Below are 10,257 nucleotides of genomic sequence, written 5' to 3'. Positions count from 1 at the left end.
GGCATTCCTTGGCTTGTGGCCCCTTCCTCCATCTTCAAAGTCCATTGCTCTAATCTCTGTTCCCATCACCACATCACCTTCCTCCCTTCTGTAGATCCCTCTGCTTCCTTCTTATAAAGACCCTTGTGATGACTTTGGGCCCAGCCCATAATTGAGGATCACCTCCCATCTCAAGATCCTTAATCCCACCTGCCAAGTCCCTTTGCCATATAAGGTAATATAGTCACAGGTTCCAGAGAGTAGGACCTGGAGGTCTGAGGAGCGGGGTAGGGGGCATCATTCAGTCCACCACAGCCAGTGAGACTTCAGCAAATGTGTTTAAAGAGCACTTGTGCCATAGGGCTGCCCTCTGTTGCTCTACTGGGAACTCTTCACCACCTAGAGTGCAAGCCCAAGCTAGCCTTCTGGGAAATGAGAGACACATGGCCCAGGCACCCCAGCCAACAGCCAGCCAAACCCCAATGTTGGAGCAGTCCTGCTGACCAGCAATCAATGGATGACTCTTGTGTGAGCCCAGTTAGCACCAGCCAAAGAACTTTCCAGCTGAGCCCAATTCAAATGACCAGCCCACAGAATCCTGAGCTAATTACATTGTTCTTGGTTTAAGCCACTGGGTTTCATGTAGTTTGTTACACAGCACAAGCTAACTTAATCAACAGACAACCATTGAGAAGGTGAGGGGAGAAAACATTTATGAAACACATACTATGTACAAAGCATATTCCTCATATAATCTCATTGAAGCCCCACAGATTCCTCACAGGTAAATATTAATTGTATCCATATTACAGATGAATAAACTGAAGCTCAGACATGGGAAGCAATTGGCTTAAGACCACATGGCTAGGAGTTTGCAGAACCAGGTGTCACACTCTGACCGGTCTGACCCCAAAGCCATCGGTCTTCCAACAGCCCCACTCTGCTCTAAAACCATGCTGAGTTAGCACATTTATCCGTGGCTGGCTCCCTCTTCCCTGATCACCTTTCCAACGGACTCTTACCACATGCCCCCACGTCACCCACCCCAGCCACCCCACCATTCATTCGGCAATTATTTGTTGAGGCAGGAGAGCACAGCAGTTAAGCATTCAGACTCTGGCATTAAAGTCAAGTTCCAGCTCTGTCTCTTCTCAGCTGTGTGACCTAGGACAAGTTAATTCACCTCTCTGAGCCTCGGCTTTCTCATCAATAATATGGGGAACACAGTAAGGTCTACTTTACTGAATGCTTTCCAGATGAAAGGAGGAAAGGCATGGAAACCACTTATCACAGTGCTGGGCATGTAGTACATGCTCAGGAAACGCTAGCCATTATAACAACTGCCATTCCTCCTGAGAGCGTGCCACAGATCAGGCACTGAAGTGGTCCCTTGGAAGACCACGAAGATGTCAATCTCCGAACAGGGGCAGGGCCTCCTACCGAACAGGGGCAGGGACTCCTACTGACTAAACTGGATAGTACTGAACCATTTCAGAACTTGCTTCCTCCACCTGCTGCTTTTTCTGGACAAAGGGGGAGACATCACAAAGCAATAGAAAAAAAAGCCGATCCTTACTCAGGATGCCAGGGTCCCAGCTCTGCCCCCAACACACTCTAAGACCCTTACCTTGTCCGGCCCTCAGTTCTCCCATCTGTATCATGAAGGAATGAACTTCCAAACTGTTTCATCTCTTTCTGCCATTCTGTCATCTTAGGATAGCAAGCTGTTCATCCTGCTTCCGCCTAATCTGACATCAGAACAAGCCTCCCAAAAAATACATTGGATGCCAAGCAGGTTTTGATAATCTGAAGAATTCTGTTTTTTATTGATGATGTCCACCCGCCTCCTTCTGCAGCCCAGGAAATCTACATTAGGGGCTGGATTCAAAAAGAGGAAAAAAAAAAAAAGAAAGAAAGAAAGAGGGCTGTCTTTGAAGTGAATGACATGAATTATTTCGACCTAACTTACTAATTAAGACCTCATTAGCAGCCCAAATTTGTGATAGATCAGCAGTGGACTTGGCACAATGGTTTAATTTAATGATTTCTTGCATTACTTTGTTAATCATCTTTAGTCTGATTTAATTTATGCCAATGTGACTGTCCTAATTTCTAATTAAGGCATTGATGGCGGGGACGGCCGCCATAGCATAAGGATCTCAATCAAGGCTGATACAAAAGCAGATATTCGTTTTTAAGGCCTGTGAGATGGCAATTTGCTAAGCCTTCTGCTTATTGTTTTATTCCCCCCACACACAAAGGTTGGGGAGGGTCTGGTCTTCGCCTGGGGCAGATGGTTTCTCACTAATCACAGACCTTTACAGTCACTGATTTTTTTAAGGCTCTGAAAAAGACCTTGGAGATTAACCAGACTAACCTCCTCATTTCACACATGAGGCAACAGGGGCCAGAGAGGGTGAGGGGCTCACCCAAGGTCACACAGCAAGTTAGCAAGATGGAGGGAGGAGACCCCAGGCAAGTGCTGTCCTCCGCGGCCACCCGTTTGGCAGTCCCCAGGTGACACTGGCGGTTTCTACAGGGGTGGCAGTGGCGGTTTCTACAGGGGTTGCAACTGACTGGGATTTGGGTCAGTGACTTGAAGTTGGCATAATAATTCCAATAACACCCAGCCCTTGAAGACCGACTCTGAGCCTGAAATCTGATGCACATTTTTCTTAAATCCACAAACAAACCCTACATGTGGGCATTATAACACCTGCCCTCCCATTTTACAGAGGCTCAGAGAGGTAGAATGCCTTCCCAGGGCCCCACAGCAAAGAAGTGGGATTTGAACCTGGATCTGCCTGATTCCCAAGTCCATGCTACTATCACTGCTCTGGGCTGCCTCCCCAGGTCACCACTGGGTATCCACAGTAATTTGTATCAATATTACAGCTAATGTGTACTTAGGGCTCACAACGCGTCAAGAGCTGTGCTAAGCCCCTCACGTGAGAGTCCCATTTGATCCTCACAACACCCTGTGAAGAAGGCATCATTCTTATGACCAATTATACATAGAGAAGCCAAGGATCAGAGAGGTTACATGAGTTGCCCAAGGATGCACAGCAAGATGGCAGTGCCCAAAGGCTGAACCATCCCTAACTGCCTCTATCTAACTCTAAAACTCCCTACACCCCACCTCTGTCCTGAGCATTTCTGAGCTTGGCTGAGCCGGAATGTCTGGGCTTTGCCTACCCGGGGCACTAGAATATGCCTTTCTTGATGACAAAGGCAGCCTGAGCCATGGGAGAGCCAATAGCCAAGCCAAGAGTCAGGATGAACATGTTTCTATCCTAGGTCTGCCACCAATTTGCAAATCCTGTCTCCTCTCCAGCCTCAGTTTCCCGCTCTGAAAAATGAGGGGACTGGAAAAGCCGTCCTCCAACATGGCTGTACATTGGAATCACCAGAAGCCACCCCACCAAAAAAAACTCATGTCGACACCCCAACCCAGACCTGATGAATCAGAATCCCTGGGGACAAGGTCCAGGACCCTGGATGGCGACCAGAATCCTTGGTGATTCCAATACACCTAACATTTGAGAACCACCAGCCTAAGTGATTCCTACTGGCCCCTCGAGTCTTGACTTTGCTACTTAAGCTGTTCCTTCCCATACCCTCTTCCTCAGCACGCGAAATGGTACCCAGATGCTCAGATCACACACTGGAAGCATCCTTGGCTCCTCTCTCCCTGTCTCCCCATCTCTAATGCATCAGCGTATCCTGTCAACTCGACCTCCACGTACATCCCGAACCGTGGACTTCTCTCCTTCCCACATCCCGCCCTTAACGACTGCACCTGCCTACCCCGTTTCTCCCCAGCCATCTTAGCCCCCTGCAGTGCATTATCCTCCCAGCACCCTAGTGACCTTGGCAAAATATAAGTATGACCATCTCCCTCTCCTGAGTCTAACAGTCCAGTGGCGTCCCCGTCGCACCCAGAATTAGACCCAAACTCCTTTTCTTGATCTGTAAGGCCCTTCATGATCCGCTGCCCCAGCTCTCACTTTTCTCCTAGCACACTCTGCTCCTGCCCCATCAGCACTCACTCTGTTCTTTAAACAAGACAAGCTCACTCTAAACTCAGGGTCTTTGCACCTGCTATTGCCTCTGCCTGGAAGTCCATGCCCTTGGCTCTGTTACTGGCTATCTCCTTCTCACCATTCTCCCTGACTTTCCCATGTAAAGGAACCCCGCCCACGGCACTCCCCACCCCGGCAGCCTGCATTACTCCCTTCATAGCCCATATCGCTATTTGAAATGATCTCATTTTTCTTTTGTCCATTGTCTCCCCGTGATGTTGTGATATAATAAGAAATATATATTTGGTCTTTGTTCCAAGTTCCTGGCACAGAGCTCCTAAAACCCTTGGAATTTCCTGAGTGACAAGGGTGAGAGGAATGTCTTTTGTTATTCATAATAAGTCCTTTTCAACTCTAGCGAGTTTATGTTAATGAGGTGACTTTGGGAAAACCCCTAAGGATGGGGGCTGGTTGCCAAGGGAACCAACCTTAAGATTAGAGGGTTGGAACCTTCAGTCCCACCCCTCCAATTTCTGGGGAGGTGAGAGGGTCTGGAGATTGACTTCAATAAGCAATGGCCAATGACTTAATCATTGCAATGGAGGTAATGAAGCCTCCGTAAAAATCCTAAACACCAGTTTGGATAGCTTCGGAGTTGGTGAAGCCATCGAGGTGCTAGGAGGGTGGTGTACCCAGAGAGGGCATGAAAGCTCCATGCCCCTTCCCACATCCCTTGCCCTATGCATCTGTCACCTACAAATTGGCACTTGCCATCTACCTCTACAAGGATCAAATTATAAGCTGCTGCAGCTGCTGACCCCCTGAAAGGAGTTCAGAGTGGAGATCAGGAAGGAGGCACTCTGTGCTCTGGGAAAAACTGGCAGAACAGGTCTTCAGATAGTTACGTATTTGCAGGAGACGATTTTATGAGCCCAATTCTTGGATCTCCTCGTATCTAGAAAAGCACTAAAATCCTCATGGTGACGTCTGCTCCTTGTGACTAGCAGAAACCTTCTGCAAAAAAATATGTGCTTGATTGCATGTATTCCCCCTTCATCAAAATCACGTATATATTTACCTTCTCCGCTACCTCTCTGGAGCAGTTTCCAAGAGCTATCTGAAATGCTGTCTCCCAGGCTATAGTCCTCATTTTGCCTCAAATAAAACTTAACTCACAACTCTCACATTGTACATTTTTTGTCAGTCAACACATCTCTTCTATTTGGCTGTTCCTGAGTTGTATGCTTCATAATTGACAAATCATAGTGAGTAAAGCACTGTCCTGAGTTCTGTGAGGGGTTCCAGCAAATTACTGAACCCAAGGAGGGCCCTGTGGGAATCCTCAACGTATAGCTGGTCAGGCAGAGGGGCCAGTCTGTCCTCAACTGTCCTCAACTGAGTCCTCAACCAGTAGAGTCTGCACTAAGCCCAGGTGGCTAGTGTCAGAATTGGGTAATAGGATACCTAGTTGGTGTCCAGAGAATTGGAGAATTGTTTGGTGTGGGGAAAAAAACCCACACGTTGGGTGTCAGAAGCATCGTAAGCAGTAGAAGAAAAACAGTGTTTTTTCCTTTTAGTTGCTATGCATAGTAGTAGCAGAGAAAAAGAGTTTCTTTTTTAATTTTACCCCCATTAGAATGTCACTTCCATGGGAGTAGGGTCCCTACCTATCTGGTGCACCCCAGTGTCCCCAGGGTGCAACACCTGACACACAGCATGCACCCCAAAAGTACTCATACAGGTGCTGTACACCTGAAACTAACACAACATTGTAAATCAACTATATTCCAATTAAAAAAAAAAACCTCATCAGATGAACAAATGAAGGATGACACCTGTGCTCCTGTAAGAGCTGGGCCTGAACCCGAGTCCTTCGTGATGTCCCAGAAGAGGAATGCTTAAGAAAGGACATCCCGGGCTTCCCTGGTGGCGCAGTGGTTGAGAGTCCGCCTGCCGATGCAGGGGACGCAGGTTCGCGCCCCGGTCCGGGAAGATCCCACGTGCCGCGGAGCGGCCGGGCCCGTGAGCCGTGGCCGCTGAGCCTGCGCGTCCGGAGCCTGTGCTCCGCAACGGGAGAGGCCGCAGCAGTGAGAGGCCCGCGTACCGCAAAAAAAAAGAAAAGAAAAAAGGAAAGGACATCCTGGGGACCTTTATTGCACAGGACAGACTCACAGCACAAGGAGAAGAACTGACCACAACATTCAGTGACTCCTCTGTCCTGGAGATCCAGGCCCCACTACGCCCTTGAGTGAAATCCTAGAGAATTAAAAAGTTTGAAAGAAAGTGCATCTGCTAATGTGCCACATTTATGTTAGTCAATATAGATTTATTTAATGCAATAAATGACATAATTGGACTTTTATTTCCATAATATATTTTTCCAAGATAACTAATATTGTGAGTACCCATGGCATACTGATGTCTCCTGGACGAACATATTTCCTGTATTAGTACTCTTGTATAAAACTGACATTTAAACAGTTTAATAAATGAGCAGTTGTTTGACTTGTATCAGTTTCAATACATTCCGGGATATTAATAAAATATATTTCATAAGCCAGCTCAATAGACCATGTCATAAAAATTCAATGATTTATTAGCGATACACTTGCTGTTAGTTGGGACAGATACTCAAAATGCCATTAGGGCTAAAATAATAATCAATCAAACTAATTAGACCCTATTTTTCATATGCAAATATAATTAAGCATACATTTCTCCATAACTTTAAAGAGAATTATTGAAGCTCAACCTCATATGAAGAGCCCCTCACTTGAGTTAATGAAATGACAGTGTCTGAAGTTGGATATGCAAACAAAATTGATGAACCATTCCGGGCTTTGAGAATCACAGGGAGGTGGGACAGGAGAGCAGGGGCTAAAAAAAAGGACCCCCCTCTACACCTGAGTCTATTCTTTCTACCAATGCTGATTGGGGGAAAGTTTCAAGACTCAAAGCGGGCTTGGAAGAGAAGTCCAATATGGCACCATGAATAAGAACATGGACTCTGAACTCACACCGCTGCATTCAAATCCTAGCTTCACCAACAGAGTGGACCTTGGCGAATTAACCTCCTGTGCCCCAGTTTTGCCATCTGTAAAATGGGAGTGATCATGATGATAGCACACTGAGGTTTGCTGAAAGGAGTAAATGAGTGCCTCGCCCATAACGAGCGCTCAATAAACATTAGCTGTTTTTATCCAAAAGCAGTTTATTTGACCCCCAGCTATTTCTGCAAGACCTCTCAGCTACTCACTGGCTGAGTGACCCTGGGAAAAGTCTAATCCTTTCTCTCTGGATGTCAGCTTCCAAGTCTAGACAGTCAAGGGCTGAAACTAGATGATTCAGAAGATCAGAGCTAACGGTTGAGAAAGTTGAAGAATGATGACCACCAATCATCCTTTTCTGTCTCTGTTCGGGTCTAAGTCACAAAGCCTAGTTGTGCCCAAGGAATGGGGCCAAAGGGGCCGAGGAAGCCAGAACCAAGTCAGGGCAGGAAGTCTGAGCATCTGGGAGTGGTCTCTTCAAAGAAACCCATATTGGAGAGAGGGAGAAGAATCTAGACTGCTTCTAGCTCTGCCTAGATGCTTGGTGCATTAGTGAAGACCAGGGTCAGCAAATGATTTCTGTAAAAGGCCAGAGAATAAATATTTTAGGCTTTGCAGGCCATACAGTCTGTTACAACTACTCAACTCTGCTGCTACAGCCTGAAAGCAGCATGGACTGTGTCCCAACAAAACATAATTTACAAACACAGGTGACAGGAGGGTTGGGGCTCATGGATTAAGGTAATGTTGGCTGATGTAACAAGCAAACCCTGAAATGTGCAATGGCTTAACCATGCTAGAGGTCTATTTCTAGCTCTTGCAAAGTCCACTGCAGACGTTCCTGGTTGGGCAACTCTTTAGGGTGACTTTCCTCCAAGAGGTATTAGAGACCCAGGTTCTTGCCATATTATGGCTCCTCCATCCTCAGCTCGGGGTCTCCCAGCTCACGGACTGATCTGAATTAAATCAGTGGACAGGAAAGAGCACACAAGATCACACCTGGGAGGGTTTATTGACAAGGCCTGGGTGTGGAGCACATCACCTGCACTCGCATGTGACTAGAACTTGGTCTCATGGCCACTGCGAGGGAGGCTGGGACCTGAGCTGTGTGTCCTGAAAGAAGACAAAACAGATTTGGCCAAGAGCTAGTAATCTCTGCCACAGGAGAGAAAAGAACTTCAACTTGTCTGGGTGTGACCGGATGCTTTCACCATCTCCATTCTGCCTTTTTGCTTCTGGTTGCTACCCAGACAAATAGTATAATTATTCTACAGGAGAGACCTCCCCCAAGACTTCTGGGGTTACCTGCCCATCCCCGTTTTTCATAGTCCCTCCCCATTTTTGCCCATAAGAACCCTTCCCCATACCTGTCTCTCCTCCTAGGCAGGCTCTGTCTTTCTTTGTTTTTTTTTAAGTAAATTTTTTTAAATTTTATTATTTGGCTGCATCGGGTCTTAGTTGGCGGTGCACAGGCTCAGTTGTCCCGCATGTGGGATCTTAGTTCCCCGACCAGGGATCGAACCCACGTCCCCTGCATTGGAAGGTAGATTCTTAACCGCTGGACCACCAGGGAAGTGCCAGCTCTGTCTTTCTTAAGGACAAGGTCAGGTCTGTCTGACTCACCACTGTGCCTGTCTTCACATTGACCACGTGGGAGATTCTCAATAAAAATTAATTAATGCATGAATAGATGAATCTAAGATAAGTTATAATGATCAAGCACATGTAAAATTGGGTTTAAAATAACAGAAAATAATTAAAAGGAGGCAAAGAAACTGATGTGGCATATCCCTGGGAAAAAGCCCATGAATGTCCAGGAAAAAAAAAATCTGGAAAGTTCAGGAGAAAACCCAGAGCTAAATGTAGCCAACAGCTATAGCCATTCAGCCCCAGAGAATATGAAAGAATGAACCGGGTGCATGTGTGTGCATGTGTTTGTGTCCGTGTGTAAGTATGTGCATGTGTGTACACGTGTTGGGTTACGCCAATCCCTTTGTCTAAGATAAGAGCTCATGAGTCAGACACTAACTTGGTCTGGTTTTCCAGCCCTTTCTTTCCACCTCAGGACAGAACGAGCAGAGGGCTCTGGAGAGGAGAAAGGTAATTATGCCCAATGGGTAGAGAGCAAGCTCAGCATTTTTCACAAAAAGGCTGTGGGCTTTCCAAGGGACATCCATGGCCAGAAACCTGGCTTCAGCCACAAGATGTATTTCCAGCCTCAGGGAGGAGGAAGAATGAGATGGTTGGGGCTTCTGCGGCAACAGCCTTTTTTAAAAAATCATTTCAAAATTAAATTAAATGCTATTAAATTAGCAAAAATGCCAGGGGAGCCTGGGAAGAGAGTCACTCAGATAAATGGCCCAGGCTGGGCAACTTTAAATCATGGAGATGTCAGATGCTGGGGCTGGAATTGGGGCTCTAAAGGTCCCCGGTTTTCTGTCTCTGAATCATACCCTGAATCCAGATTACCCAGGGAGTTTTTACAAAAGCACAGAGGAGAGCACACGCCCTTGCAGAGAATCTGGCTCTGCAGGTCTGCACGAAGTAGGGCTTTGTCTCTTAGGAAAAGTCTGAGAAGGTGATACTGACACACACATCCCTGGTTACAAAGCATGGATGTACCCCATTTTGCAGAGGAGGGAGAGATAGGGACTTGCCAGTTTCTCCAACAAGTTACTGGAACAGTGCAGAGGGATATGGCAGGTTTTTCAGTTCTAATACAGTCTCCATGCCGGAGGAAGGAGATGTGGGAGGATTCCAGAGAAGGAGAGGCAGGTATCTAGAGCAATAGAGGCCGTCCCCATTCTCCGACCCTCGCTGACACATTCAGCAGGTGTTCACTGAGCATTTCCTCTGATCCAGGGGCTACACCGGGCACTAGGAACCCAGTGATGGTTAAGCCCCAGCCCATGATAAACAAAATGATTTCAGCTACTGATAGATGCTATGATGGAAACAAAACAGGAGGATGAGAGAGACACAAGCGAGGCCACTTTAGCGAAGGCAGTCAAGACGCTGCTTCAAAGCTGTGACGTTTGACCAGAAATGTGAACAATGGACAAGTAAATCCAAGGATGAGAAACAAGGAACAAGTATCACCAAAATGTCTAATGGGAGGTGGGCGGTGGTGGTATAACCTCGGAGTAGGGGGTCCAGTGGAACCCCCCCCCCCCGAAAAAGCAACCTTTGGGCTGGGAACAAAAGGGGGG

This window comes from Lipotes vexillifer, unplaced genomic scaffold (assembly GCF_000442215.2).
Source record: "Lipotes vexillifer unplaced genomic scaffold, Lipotes_vexillifer_v1.1 scaffold691, whole genome shotgun sequence".
Taxonomy (NCBI): domain Eukaryota; kingdom Metazoa; phylum Chordata; class Mammalia; order Artiodactyla; family Lipotidae; genus Lipotes; species Lipotes vexillifer.
This window is presented reverse-complemented; position numbering follows the sequence as displayed.